At 47.6% G+C, this 11,634-nt stretch overlaps 1 protein-coding gene across 4 annotated transcripts in view; it reads right to left on the bottom strand.

The window, feature by feature from the left end:
- The window catches only part of St3gal3 (ST3 beta-galactoside alpha-2,3-sialyltransferase 3), a 218,164-nt gene that overhangs the window by 82,434 nt on the left and 124,096 nt on the right, over positions 1 to 11,634 (bottom strand). The window lies entirely within an intron of this gene.

Genomic DNA, 11,634 nt, shown 5'->3' with positions numbered 1-11,634 from the left:
AATTCGCCAGGAGACACAGGGACTTAAATGGAATTAAGCGCTCTTCCTGAAGATAGGCACGTCAGGCTCTTTCCACAGCAGGGTTTAGGAATGAAACCCACCAGCTTCCTAAGAGAATTAGACAGCCCAATAAAAAAAAAGGCCCCTTGATGGTCTCCACAAAAGGAACTCCCTTGGTTTCACAGATTCTTTGTAGCAAGCCTGATCACCAATGTGGCAATGTCTGGGGCTTTGTCGAACACTAAGGCTTTGACACCTTCAGAGGCACTGGCCCTCTCACACCTTCCTGGCATGTCCCTATGTGTTCAGTCTCCTCTGCTTTTATCCCCTCCACCCCCACCCCCCTACCATCCACCCAGTGGGGACCATTCATAGTGAGCACAGACACACATTTGCTGTGTCTAGCTACCAATGAATCCCCTGACTGATTTTCAGTTGAGCGTGCTGCAGTTTGGAATTTTCCCGGTCCTCTTCGTGGAGAATGCCAGGCCCTTCAAAACTAAACTCAGATGTGGACTGTACGGGAGTGATTTCCTGACCCACAAACTGAGCTGCCTGTCTCCCTGCTCTGGCAGTCTCCCCATTCACCATCCTTATCCTACTCCCGCTCCCGGCTGCACTGCTCCACCGCAGAACTGACTCTCACTACAGTACAAATTCCTGAGATCAGACCTCTGCCCTCACTTTGCAGAGATGGGCACACAAAGACCTCTATAATTTTTTTGAGAACCAAAATGATGCCAACGGCTTCCCTTCCCTATGATCCAGAGACAGGGCAATCTCAGGAAGCTCCAGGGCAGAGAGCAAACACTGTCTGGACTGTTGTGTTCTGGCCTTGTCTTGGCCATGTGACCATCACCGAATCATCCTACAATATCAGGTTTCCATATTCTGATGTGTTCAGTGTGTGGCCGGAGTCACAGCCCTCCACCACAGTCTGCCCCATGCAGTCTGGAAAACATCAGGACATTGTCAGCCAATGACCCAGTGAACACCAGGACTGCCCAGCCAGCTGTGTCACCTGCCAGCTTTGATTCCCAACCTTGCCGCCCCCCCCACCCCCGCCCCCTCCCAACACTGGGCAATTCTCTGGGGCCTAGCTGCTTCCTTGGGTGTGGCTCAATAGCAAAGCTGGCCCTCAGCAGGGCCCCTGCAGGGACTGGAGTGTGGGCGTGTGTCTCTGCTGGACAGCCAGGAAATGTTGATGTACTATCTGCTGGGTGTCAAGCCCAATTCACCCATGGAGGTCTAGTCCAGGGCCTTATGTAAGAGACTGCTTGTTAAGTATACACAGGATCTTAGAAATCTACATTTTTAAGCCTTCCCTAGAACCAATGAGATTCAAATGAGATGCAAATGCAAAGTGAGGGGCTGAAACTTTATTTGATAAACAAAACAAACTTAAAGATTCTAACAGGAGAAAAAAACGGTATTTTCCTATGTAAACAGCTGTATTCTGGAAATGAAATATAGATGTCAGTGCAATTACAGAGCTTACTGGAAGCTTCTGGATGAAGCGCAGTGACTAACAGTTCCTCTTCTCGGCAGCCCTGGGAGTGGGTGCCGCGCATCACAAGGAGACTCTTGGGGCTCAGAGACACAAGAAGCTCCAAGGCCATGCAGCTGCATCTGTCCACATCGGGAGTACTGACGTGACACTACCAGCAACATGACCACACAAGCTGGCCTGGAGCCCAGCACCATTAGGAGCAGTTGATATGGGCGGATATGGGTAGAAATGAGGGTCAAGAAGGCCTCACCCCACTCTTTGAAAGTATGTACACAGCACTGTGGCCTTCATGCCATGTCTCCAGAACCCTTGCCCTCAGGGTTGTCCGACTTGCCCCGGGTGTCTGTGGTCTTTCTGAATTCCAAAACGTTTACAGAGAACTTGGGAGGCAGATGGCAGTGGCCACTCACAACACGGTGCACTGTAGAGGAAAGGCTCAACAGATGGGCCCCTGGCTGCACCTTTCCTCTCCCTGGTCCATGCTCTCAGCTCTTGGAAGGTGCCTGGAGAAGGGCTCTTGGACAGTCACAGCTCCTAGGCTAGGGTTGGCCAGATGGAGTGCAGAGAAGTGGGAGACAGGCAGGGCAGCCAGGAATCTGTTTCTCCTAGGTGTGCAAGGTGGTCAAGCATCCGGGATGATGAATGCCAACCAATTCACTTAGAAAGCGAGCCTGTGTATAGCGGGGCATGTCAATTATTACCAAATTAAAATGCCTTAGACAGGGCCTCCCGAAAGTCCCAGTGAGAGAAGAATAGGGGGAGTGTTGAGGGTTCTGAGTCACACGGCAGGCTGGGACCTCTGGGGCAGACAGCGGTCAAGCCCACTAAGATTGATGGTCGCCGGCTGCCTCCGGACAGAATAGCTAGTTCCTCAGGCACTCACTCCAAATGCCAGGAGGCCCCAGATGACTGATCAAATCATTCTGCCCTTGTTCTCCTACTCTGCAGCTGGCCTTTCACTGTGGAAGACGGAGCATTTCACCCACTAAGAGTACCCATTGTGCTGCGAACGTGACTAACAAGTCCCTGGGGTGAAGAGTGGAAACCACACACTCTTCAGAGGAAGACCAGATGACCAGACTGGAGCCCAAAAGAAAACCCAACTTCCATGCCCCCATTTTGCTCAGAAGGGCTGAGATTAGGGAACTAGGCCAAGCATCGGGTAGTGAATGGAAGGAAGGGCTACATCTGGAGACAGAGGCTGCCATGGAGGATGCCAAGGGAGCCAAGGGGTGGAAAATCCCACCCTCAGCTTCTGATGCAGCGGGAACTCAGATCCCTGGGATCTGGTGAGGATGCGTGAGAAACAAGTCTGGGGAGTGGAGGGCTGGCCATCTTCTCAAACACTGTTCAAGCTCTGCAAGACACAGGAGGAGGCAGAGGCAGGCAGACTTCTCATCCAGGCCCAGAGCACCTGGCTGCAGTGCTGACTGACATGTAAACTGCAGAAGAGTCATCATTTGGGGGTCTTTTCAGGCAACATACAAGCACTGTGAGGAAAATGAGGAGGCAGAGGCAGGCTGAGCACCAGGCTAGTGTCCGGACTCAATCTCAAGGGAGAATTGCTACTTTTCAACAGCACGTGTCTTGGGAAGATCGACATTTGGGAGACAACCAGAAGCATGGGGGTGGTGCAGTAGGTGGAGAAAGAACATTAATCAGAAGACAGGCAAGGTAGCTTACGTCTAGAATCCCACTTCCCAGGAGGGTGAGGCAGGAGGACTAACACAAGTTTGATGCCAGTCTGAGAAACAGAGTGAAAGCCTGTCTCAAAAAACAACAAGGCCGGGTGTTGGTGGCGCACGCCTTTAATCCCAGCACTCGGGAGGCAGAGTTCGAGACCAGCCTGGACTACCAAGCGAGTTCCAGGACAGCCTCCAAAGCCACAGAGAAACCTTGTCTCGAAAAACAAAAAACAAACAAACAAAAAAAAACAACAAAAAAGCAAAATTCAGGAGAGAGTGTGATGTCCCACAGGGGACAGTGGTGTCAAACACAGGGTCAGGTGAGACCCCGGCTGGAGCACAAACCGAACAACACGCAGGCCACCGCTGACTTACTTCCCTGGAAGTTGTTTCACTAGTGGGCGTGGGTGGGAGTATGTGTATGGTGGGGGTCAGGTTGTGGGTGTTCCGCTCAGATTCCACTGAGTTTAGGAGGAAGCAAGGGAGGGACTAGAGTCAGAACGGAGACTACTTCGAGGAGTTTGCTAAAAGGGAGACAGAAACAGCTGGAGGGAGAGCCGGGTGAGCGTGGCGATGTGTTTTTATTATTGTTTTGAGAATGAGAAGTATTTCAGCACATTCATATGCTGATCATACACTGATAGGAGAACATTCCTGATGCTTCAGAGACAGGGCAGTTGCAGAAGGAATGTCCCTGGGATGGTGGGAGGGGGAAGACCTAACCTGACCCACAGAACCAACTCCTCCCGCCTGCGGTCCTCACACACCTTGGAGCACACACACTTTCATCCTAGTCCTCACTTGTCCAAGCTCTCCTTCTGTCCCACCTCCTTCCCTTTCTTGCTCTCATTTACTCACTCAACACGTATCTGGAGGCAATGCTTGGGTTTTTTATTTTGCTGTGTCGTTTTGCAAGCTGTGTGATTTGGAGGCGTGTTACTAAACTGTAAGATTTTTTTTAATTGGGAGTGTGTGTGTGTGTGTGTGTGTGTAGTAGGTGCGTGCAAGTTGGAGTGCCTGCAGAGATCAGAGGCACAAGCAGATGTTCACGGAAACAGCTTTCTGTTTTAATTTGGGAAAAGGAAGGGCCCAGAAGGGGTGAGGACAGTAGAGGGGAGGAGGGGGTGAATATAATAAAAGAAAATTATATGCATGTGAGAAAACATCACAATAGAACTCATTATTTTTTACAATCAACATATGTTAGCAGAAAGTAAGAGAAATGTCCTGTGCTAGATCATTTAACACAGGACATATGACACAGAGTACATATGTATCAAGTCACTGTACAAAGAGCCATTAGCCACTTTGACTTGCAATGCTAATCAGTGCATATGTGCAGGAGAGGAGGTGATGGCTGGGGCAAAAGAGTTCAAAGACTCTACAGACCAGAGACGGATTTTTGTAACCAACAGACCAGTTTCTAGAACCATCTGACAGAGGACTGGACACTAGTTATGAGAGAAGACTGGATATGTAACGCCTGACCCACTGCCTCTCGGCACAGCACACTCCATCTCTACCTCCTCACTTCCTCTTCCTTCCTGAAGATCAGCTTCTCCAATTACTAGAGCTGTTTCTGGGACAACTGCGTGATCCGGAAACGGTAGAAGTAGCTTTGTTTAGCTTTAGACATCTTATTTGATTACTAAACATTTCCATTTGAATTTTCCCACTAAGACAGCCTTCATGTACGAAAAAACTCAACGCCCTTATAACTCCTCTTAGGCACCTAGATGAACCTTTTCCCATTAAGGGTTGTTTGTCTGTCTGTCTGTCTGTCTGTCTGTCCCTCTCTCTGGTACTAGTAGTCAAACTCAGAGATCCTGTGTTTGGTGAGTACTCTAGCTCCACCACAGGGTGATATCACAGTCCCTGTCTTTTCCACTGTTGTTCCTCTAACCTTGTAACTATAGTAACAAGGCCCTCTGCAGGGAATAGGAGAGTGCTGGGCTGTCCTCAGTTTCTTCCTGTAGCCACAGGTGGCAGATGTCAATCCACTCCACCCTGGCTAACTGTGCAGACATGCATCTCTCTACAGCTTTTGTCTGTGCTCCTGCTTAGCTGGGGATTTTGAAGTTTATTATAGTTTAACCTCATTTGGGGGCTTGGCTATTGTCTTCATCCTGGATGGGAGGATGCTCTCCATGGCCCTCCCTGTGAGTTAGCCTCTGAGACATAGGCCGTTCTCACAGAAGCTCCACCAGGGGCCTGCTGCAATGGCTCCTGTCCAGTTTCGTTTCCACACTTCAATTCTTTAAAAATATACACACACCCTCTTTCTGGGTGGTAGTGAAAAGAGCGGGGGAATTAACACACTGAGCGTGAGCCAAGTGCCCGGCAGCAGATCTATGATCTAATCTAGCTTTGTGTGAGCCTCGAAAGCAGCCCCACCAGAAGACGCGGTTAGAGGATGTGCTGTTCTTTGTTCATGCTCAAAATTTCAAGTGATGGACTGAACACAACCAGAAAACCCATTTCTACTCATGCTCTCCCTGGATGCTCTGGGTGACAGTGACCATCATTAGTAAAGCAGTCACAACCTGTGAGAGTTGCTGGCAGCCAGGACTCATGGACATCAAGAAGACTGACACTGAGCAGTGATGTCACCGGATAAAGCAAATGGTCCTGCACTGCCTCTGTAAAACAGGCTCCAAAAAGACACAGCACCAGAAAGTCACCACAATGCCACCTATGTCCTGCCACAGGGTGGGTAACTTCTCATGAATGATATATCTGATGACACAGACCATTTCTGAACCCAAACAGAGAGAGGGAGACCTGAGTGATGACTAGACAGTAAACTAACACGTTAAGCATTTCTATCCACCATATGGACACCTGGCAAAAACACCCACCCCGTGTTAATGGCCCCAGCAACTGGTTTGTTCAAGCAGCTGGGGCTTTGCATGCCACTAGAGCAGCCCCACTTTAAGGTAAGTGCGCTTACTTATTTATTGTGGGTGCGTGGGGGGGAGCTATGTGTGGGAATCGGTGCCCTCCTTCCATGTCAGTCCTGGAGACTGAACTCAGGTCCTTAGGCTTAGAGGTGCGGGCCTTTACCTGCTGAACCACCTCACTAGCCCTGCTGTTTTCACTACTTTTTAAAAAGATTTGTTTTCTGCAACCACACTCCAGTACCAGGGGATGCAACACTCTCTTCAGGCACCAGGCATGAACATGGTACACATATGTACGTGCAAGCAAACACTCATACACTTAAATAAACTCGAAGACATCTACATCAGAACATCGCACATGTATTATGGAATAGAGCACAGACCCTTAAAAAATGAAATGAGGGCTCTTAGAGACCACTCTGCTTGAAGGGGGCCCTCAGTGGGTGTGCTCATCCCCCACCCAAGGTGCTCTGGAGGAATTGCTGCAGAAGTACAACACCTGAGACTGATGCTTCTATGTTGGGCCCTACCTCAAGATGCTTACAACCCAGAGGCAAGAAGATACGTTAAAAGCAAAACAAAACAAAAAACCTTCCAGGATAAACACAAGCAGAGGGCTGAAGACAATAGCCAAGCCCCCAAATGAGGTCTTCACTGGGTGTGGGGAGATGAAGCAAGTATTCCAGGGATTTGGGAGGGCAGAAGGTGTTCTCAGCAGGGGACACAATATATACAAAGGGGGGGGGTATGTGTGCCTGGAATGCTGTGAAATTTGTAAGAACAGATCATGGGTCTGATGCTGGGACAGTAGTCTGTATGGGAGGACTCATAAGCAGAGCAATGTATGCATCCGCCCAGGAGAGAAAACAGCAGGCCTGCATCAAGGGGTAGCATTGGTTACAAGAGGAAGGAAACTTTACCGTCAGCTATTTGAAGAAGCCAAACAAGAGATGGTGAAGGAATGAGATCAGCAACCATCGAGCAAGGCCAGCGGTTTGAGTTAGACGTCTTCATTCTACACTATTGTTGAGTGTTCAGCACTCTGTGTGACTGGCGGATATCATCATCATTTTATGAATAAGAAAACAGACATTCATCTGGGCAGGAGCAGGAGGAAGGCAGGAACACAAGGCTGTGGTGACGTGGAGTTTGCCCTGCTGGGTTTCAGTCTTGCTTTGGCCCAGCGTTTCTCAATTACTTTCTGATTCTTTCCCTTTGGAATGGTAATATATATTTGGTGCCACTGTACTTTGGAAGTATGTAATTTATTGTTGTTGTTTTTTAATTTTACAGGGGGTTACAATTAAGAGATTGTTTTGAGCCGGGCGGTTGTGGCACAGGCCTTTAATCCCAGCACTCAGGAGGCAGAGGTAGGCAGATCTGTGAGTTTGAGGTCAGCCTGGCCTACGAAGCAAGTTCCAGGACAGCCAGAGCTGTTAAACAGAGAAATCCTGTATCGAAAAATCAAAATCCAACCAACAAAACGAACAAACAAACAAAAAACAAAGAGACTGATCTGACACTTAGGAGAAACACTGAACTTTGAATTTTAAACAGTGCTGAGACCAAAAGGTTGCGGGGACTTCCAAAGCTGCACTAAACGCATTTTGTATCGTGACACAGTCATGAGCCTATGGGCTCCAGGGAGTGGAACGTGATGGTTTAAATGGGATAGCCCCTATTGGCTCACGTTTAAATACTTGGTCCCCAGCAGGTGGAATTGTTTGGGAAGGATTGGGTGTGGCCTTGCTGGAGGAGGTGTGTCACTGGAGCTGGGCTCTGAGGTTTCAGAAGACTCCAGCCATTCCCAGAGAACTGTCTCTGCCTCCTGCTTGTGGATCAGGATGTGAGCTCTCGGCTGTCCCAGCCACCATGCCTTTGTTTTGCAGTCATGGACTCTGACCCTCTGGAACTGTAGGCTCATTATACTTTCTTTCCTAAGTTGCCTTGCTCATGGTGTTTTATCACGGCAATAGAAAAGTAACTAATACAAAGGGTTTCTGATTCAAAGCCCTCGAATTTATACACGCATATTTGGCTTGGTGATGGGAATGAAAGATTCAGGGGCCCTGTATTGTAAGCATAAGCTTTCCTGCTAATTTATACCCCAACATGATTATTGAAAGTTAATGCACTTTTTAGTTGTTGTTTGTTGAGACAGGCTTTCCTCTGTGCAGCCCTGGCTGACCAGGCTGGCCTTGAACTCAGAGATCTGCTTGTTTATGCCTCCTGAGTACTGGGATTAAAGGTGTGTACTACCACTGCCAGTCATGTACTTTATTTTAATGAGTAATTTTAGATTTTCGGAAAAGCTAAGCAAATAGTGTGGAGTTCTTACTCCCTTTGCTCTATTACTAATGTCTTGTATTAACATAACACATTTGTTGTAACTGATGAATCATGATCATTAATTTTATTAAAGCCCACGGTTCCTTAGAATTCACTTTTTGTGTTATAAGGTTCTATGGTAGTGGTTCTCAACCTTCCTAATGCTGCAACCCTTTAATACAGTTCCTCATGGTGTGGTGACCTCCAGCCATAAGATTATTTCATTGCTACTTCATAACTGTAATTTTGCTACTTCTATGAATGGTAATGTAAATACCTGATATGAAACCCCCAAAAGGGGTCACAACCCACAGGTTGAGAATCGCTGTTCTCTGGTTTTGGCAAATTCAGATTTATCACCTTCCTCTCTTCCCTTCCACCTGGGGTCATTGGGTCCCTTTGAGTCCCCACAGTTTGGCCTTTTCTGGAATGCCATACAGCTATGCAGACCTTCAGCCTGGATTCTTGCTCAAATACACAGGGCAGGACCCTCCATGGCTCTGTGAGGACTGATGGCCTCTTTCTTTTTCATGTGGAAAAACATTCCAATGCGTAGATGTGCCAGTTGTCCATTTTGCTTCTTTCTGGCACAATTATGGCTATCACATCTATAAATGCTCATGAGCCGTTCTTGTGTGCATGTAAGTTTTCAACTGACTTGGTTAACTACCCTGGAGGATGGTGGCCAGCACGTCTGGTTAGACCATACTTGGCTTTAGGAAGTCCTGCCAAACATTGTCAACATAGCCAGAATACTCTGCAGTCCCACTAGTAGCAAGGAAGAACTCCTGTCCCACCTCCTTGGCAGCACTGGAGATTGTCAGGGTTTGGTTCTTCTTGTTTGTTTTTTTAATTGGCTACTCTAATGGATGTGTGATAGTCTCTCATTGTTTAAATTTTTCTTCACTGGAGACATACAACGTGAGTACCTTTTTATAGACTTATCTCATATATTTACTTGACATCTGTAGGTCTTCTTTTAAAAAAACTTGTGTTATTTATGAGTGTGTTCATGGTTGTGCCCATGCACAGGTGCCTTGCCTGTGGCATCCAGAAGAGTTTGTCAGAGCCCCAGGGACTGGAGTTACGGGTGGTTGTGAAGTGCTTGACATGGAAGCTGGGAACCAAACTCTGGCCCTCTAGGAGAGCATCAAACGCTCCTACCTGCTGGGCCATCCCTCTAGGCCCCATCTGTGTATCGTTTACATGAAGTATCTGTTCTGATTCTCTGCCCTTTTTAAAACAGGTTGGTGGTTTTCATACTATCATATTTTAAGAGCTCTTTGTACATTTTGAATACATGTCCTTTATCCTGGTCCTATATTGTCAGTAGTCAGGCATGATGACAGTAACAGGTCTGATGCTATCCCTCCGAGGCTCTGACCCTGGCATGTAACAGAATACCACAGAACGGTCAGGAGACAGTTCCGCAGGAAGTCCGATCCTGACTGACCATAGCAGCACCACTGAGTGGTCAGGCCCCAGGAGTGACTCACTGTGTACACAAGTGGCTTATCTGTGAGGGCTCTTTTTCTTGGTGACAGTCACTGGGGGAGTGGTAAGTTTCTCAGATAGAAGCAGAATCTTAAGCAGTTGTTTTCAGTTTCACAGCATGTTAGAGCCGCCTGGAAAGATTTAAAACTCCCACTGTCCACGCTACAGTCTAGAACAGTGAATTCCAAATCTCTAGGGGTAGGGTGCAGGCATCTGTAACTTTTTTGTGATCCCCAGCTGACCCCAGTATTCGGTCAGGACAATGTACAAAGAGAGATCCTGGAGTTTCACTCTTTGGGTCTTGGCCACACAGGTACCAAGATGTCCAAGAAGCAGTCTCTGGACACTGTGAGACAGTGACACAGTGGCGCAGAGACACAGTGAGACAGGCCTGTGAGACAAGCTAGTAGTTACGAAGCAGAGAGCCTAGCCAAGTCCTGAAACTGGGCTGCCCTGGCATAAACCAAGAGTGCCCTGCCCACGGGAGCGACAGTCAAGACCGGATTCTGTGGTTCCCTTGCCTCACAGCGCTCACATGCAGCTAAACGGTTGAGCAGAGACCCGGAGAGCAAGGGACAAGTGAGATGGGTTGAAGGAGGATGAGAAGAAACGGACTAAGGGGTACACAATCATGGCTAGACAGGAAAGCGAGTTCAGGTGCTCTACGACACAGGGGGCCATCAGAGTTAATCATATCATATACTTTGAAATAGCGGAGGGGGTTTCGAATGTTTCTGTCACAGAGAAGTGGTAAGTGTTTGAGGTGGTGGCTAGCCTAAGTATTGTGAGCTGAGCAACACACAAGGTAAAATGAACAAAAGCTCCCATGCGTAGAACTCCACTAAACTTCTCAGAGATGCTCAATTACCCGTCCATCTTAAAAGTTTTAACTTTAGCCAGGCGGTGGTGGTGCACACCTTTAATCCCAGCACTTGGGAGGCAGAGGCAGGCAGATCTCTGTGAGTTCCAGGCCAGCCTGGTCTACAGAGCGAGTTCCAGGACAGCCTGCAAAGCAATACAGAGAAACCCTGTCTTGAAAACAAAAAACAAAACAAAACAAAAAGTCATAATTTTAAAAGAACCATGTATTTTGTTATCCAGGTTATAATTTTGTGTTTCTTGTATTCTCAGGGTTCATTTCTCTGCTGTCCTCTTGCCTTTCTTAGGTGCATACTTTTGCTTTGCTTAGAACCAAGAGGAAGCCATCCTATCTTCTCTCACCTCGTTTTTTTAAAGTAAGAAAGAGATGCTGGGTCCTCTGAAGTCATTGCGACTGTGACATCAGGTTATGAAGTAAGAGACCCTCCATGAGAGACAGAACTTGGGAGCAGGTAAAGGCAGGAACCATCTGTCATTTCTCACCAATCTATTTCCTAAAAAACAGCTCTTCCTCCGGGCGTTGGTGGCGCACACCTTTAATCCCAGCACTCGGGAGGAAGAGGCAGGTGGATCTCTGTGAGTTCCAGGCCAGCCTGGTCTACAGAGCGAGTTCCAGGACAGCCTCCAAAACAATACAGAGAAACCCTGTCTCGAAAAAAAAAACCAAAAAAAACCCAAAAACAAACAAACAAAAAAAAAAAACAAAGCCAAAAAAAAGAAAAAAAGAAAAAAAAAAGAAAAAGAAAAAGAGAAAAGAAACAGCTCTTCCCGGATTTCCTAGTAAAGACTGGCACTGTGATCCACTTTTCTCTTGTCCTCTCTGATTTAACAAACATTT

This window comes from Mesocricetus auratus, unplaced genomic scaffold (assembly GCF_017639785.1).
Source record: "Mesocricetus auratus isolate SY011 unplaced genomic scaffold, BCM_Maur_2.0 Super-Scaffold_100014, whole genome shotgun sequence".
NCBI lineage: Eukaryota > Metazoa > Chordata > Mammalia > Rodentia > Cricetidae > Mesocricetus > Mesocricetus auratus.
This window is presented reverse-complemented; position numbering and strand designations above follow the sequence as displayed.